At 41.7% G+C, this 3330-nt stretch overlaps 1 long non-coding RNA gene across 1 annotated transcript; it reads left to right on the top strand.

Moving 5' to 3' along the window:
- The first annotated feature begins 391 nt into the window (after positions 1-391).
- On the top strand, positions 392-2961 carry LOC121541221. Its single transcript, XR_005995729.1, has 5 exons — positions 392-1308; positions 2112-2201; positions 2348-2437; positions 2517-2578; positions 2822-2961. It is a non-coding gene; the product is annotated as an uncharacterized LOC121541221 (long non-coding RNA).
- The last annotated feature ends 369 nt before the right edge of the window (positions 2962-3330 follow it).

Here is a 3330-nt window from a genome sequence, read left to right on the forward strand (position 1 = left end):
TCATCTCCCTCCCCCTCCTCCCTCCCCCTCTCACTCCCAACCTACTTCATCTCCCACTCCCTCCTCCCTCCCCCTCTCACTCCCTACCTACTTCAGCTCCCACCCCCTCCTCCCTCCCCCTCTCACTCCCTACCTACTTCATCTCCCACTCCATCCTCCCTCCCCCCTCACTCCCATACCTACTTCATCTCCCCTCCCTCCCCTCTCACTCTTTACTTACTTCATCTCCCACCCCCTCCTCCCTCCCCCTCTCACTCTTTACTTACTTCATCTCCCACCCCCTCCTCCCTCCCCCTCTCACTCCCCCACCTACTTCATCTCCCACCCCATCCTCCCTCCCCCTCTCACTCCCTACCTACTTAATCTCCCACCTCTTTCTCTCTCTCTCTCTCTCTCTCTCTCTCTCTCACCCCTCGCTTCCTCTTCCTCACAGCCAGGGGATAGACAACAGCAGCAAACAACTGTATGGCTCTGTATTCCACATAAATAATATTATATTACGTATGTTGTCAAAAACAGTGATTTCATTGGATTTCTTCTTTGTTTTGTCGGAGTAAGTCAATTAAGAAATAATTCTTATTTACAATGACGGCCTGTCCAGAGGTGGAGACAACAGTTAAATAGAACAACACAACACACAGACGTCAAACATTACAAGAGATCAGCATGACAGATATCCATGGCAACTGCTAAGGAGTCAAGTAGGTTTGGATGAGGAAGTTCATTTGCATCATTTGCATTATATTGCTCGTCACATGGGTTGTAGGAAAACCTCGGAGCAAACATGAAGAGGAAACAGGCAGGAAGATGGAAGACTCGGGGATTGAACCTCTGCCACTAGGATCCGTCCTGAGTCCGGAGCACTACGCTACCACTAGTGTTCAAACTAGTCATGGAACAGATAGTCATTATTTTACAGTTCAACCTGCCCAGAGGTCCACATGAAGGAGAAGCAAGGTATGTTGGACCAGTTTTACTCACTATTAAACTTGAGGGGCAGGTTTTCCAGACTCGTATTAAGCCTATTCCAAAAACGAAAACACTTTTAATGGAGATTCTCTATTGAGAATTTGTGGGATCATTTTTGGGGGGTAAACATTTTAACACACGACAATCTATGCAGGATAATATAATTTAAAATTGAGTATGTACTATAAATCTCTGTAGGTTTACCAGAAGATACTACCTGACGTCTCTTCCGGTAACATCTACCACTCTATACAAGGTAAAGACAGGAAGAGACGTACCGCTGTCAAGGGACATTTCTTCAGCTCAGTATTCAACATTGTTGCTTATTGTAACATGGGGGTAAGTGTATTAGCTAATATCATAAGTTGTTTGTTTACCATTATATATGTTGTGTACTGGAAGTGTCATGTAACTTTCTTTCGTGCGGCGGTGTCCATCCTGAGCAGCGCAAGTGACTGCACGTGGTCCTCACCCATGCTTAGCATCGACAGTACAGAAAAGATACTACAGATGAATGTTGTGAATATATGTGGTGATATGGCTAGTCAAAAGACATCCAAGCTACAGTACTTTGTTCTGATATGTTGCTTGTGGGACATTTGAATATTGAATGTGAATGATTAGAATGTTTTTGGATGAGGCGTGCTAGGATACAGGAAAACCACGTGTCGAGCAGATCAGCGTAGCAAAGAGGGACAAAACGTTTAGTGATTCACACACACTATATTACAACACAGCTTTTTGAAAAATGTATTAACAAGTGTTTAGATTTGGCCTTGGTTGATGTTTTGGTGAAGAGAATTTGGTGTTGCAGCCACCATTGTCGAACTCAGAGCTGGGACTGACATGCTTAGCCTAAAATTGCACAGAGTTTGTAAAGATAAAATCAGCATATTGTTATGAAAATGTGTTGAGGCTAAATACTGCTATTTTATAGGCATCGTAGTATTGTGTATTAAGTTTGGTTCAATGCTTCGTCTCCATTGCATGGCCTTTTCAGACATGAGATGTTTTATTGCATCGTGGTTGTAGGACAGATGTTTCTTAGCTAATGGCATCTTGTTTTGTTCCTCTACTTCTCAATCATATTAACATGTTTTGATTACTTATTACAATGTAATAAATTATAACCCAATTTACAGAATAAACACTCAAATGAGCAACCTGACCAGGCAGTCCCAGAACCCCTCTCTGGAGAGACCAACCCTCCTCCCAGCATCACAACTCTTCCTGTGAGTGTAGACACACACACACACACACAAAATGTCTCTGGAACATCTTTATTTTCACAAATGAACAGTGACTCCTTATGATTAAAAACAGTTTTCAGACACATTGATACTGTAGGTTACTATGTTTACTATGTGTTGTGTTTCAGGGTCCAGTCCAATGTGAAGACAACCCCTCAGGTGATCCTGGAGAGGTGGTCTACGACATAGACACATTTCCCATCAGACATCAGCCTCCTGTGAGTAAAGTGTGACAGTTCAGAGACCTTCAGATCATATCTGGCTGTTGTCTGACTGTGACTCTCATGTTGTCTCTAGATACCTGAACATGGTGATGACGTCTAGTCTGTGGGGCCTGCACCCTCTCAACCCCCTACCTTGTAAGTCATTGGTACATTATTGTATAAATTAGGTGAATACAAAATAAACATGTTGCCAGTGTTCTTAATGAATTGTGGCAAGAGAATCGATGAGAATACTTTTCTTAGTCTAGAAGATAACCAGATACACAAACATGATTCTCTTCAGTATATGTAACAAAATGCTTTACAAATGACACAGACCTGAAGTACACAGAATAAAACACAATGTAAAGTTATAATGTAATGTTTCTCTGTCTGCAGCTGACCAGGAAGAGGTGAAGAGGCTGAAAGACATCACCGTCTTCATCTGTATTTGATAGCTGAGTCAATTTCTCAGATTCAGATTATATGATTCACTATTATGATGTCTTCACTATTATTCTACAATGTAGAAAAATAAAGAAAAACCCTGAAATTAGTAGGTGTGTCCAAACTTTTGACTGGTAGTGTAGATACAGTGGCTTGCGAAAGTATTCACCCCCCTTGGAATTTTTCCTATTTTGTTGCCTTACAACCTGGAATTAAATTTGATTTTTTGGGGGGTTGTATCATTTGATTTACACAACATGCCTACCACTTTGAAGATGCTAAATATTTTTGGGGGTGAAACAAACAAGAAATAAGACAAAAAAACTGAAAACTTGAGCGTGCATAACTATTCACCCATTACATATATTTTGTTATCTTTTTTAAGAGCAACGGGGCTGGCAGGTAGGATTTAGTTTCTCCCTGTCTCTGGCCCACACTCCAGTACAGTAGGTGGCGGTAAT

Source organism: Coregonus clupeaformis, chromosome 27 (genome assembly GCF_020615455.1).
Source record: "Coregonus clupeaformis isolate EN_2021a chromosome 27, ASM2061545v1, whole genome shotgun sequence".
Lineage (NCBI taxonomy): Eukaryota > Metazoa > Chordata > Actinopteri > Salmoniformes > Salmonidae > Coregonus > Coregonus clupeaformis.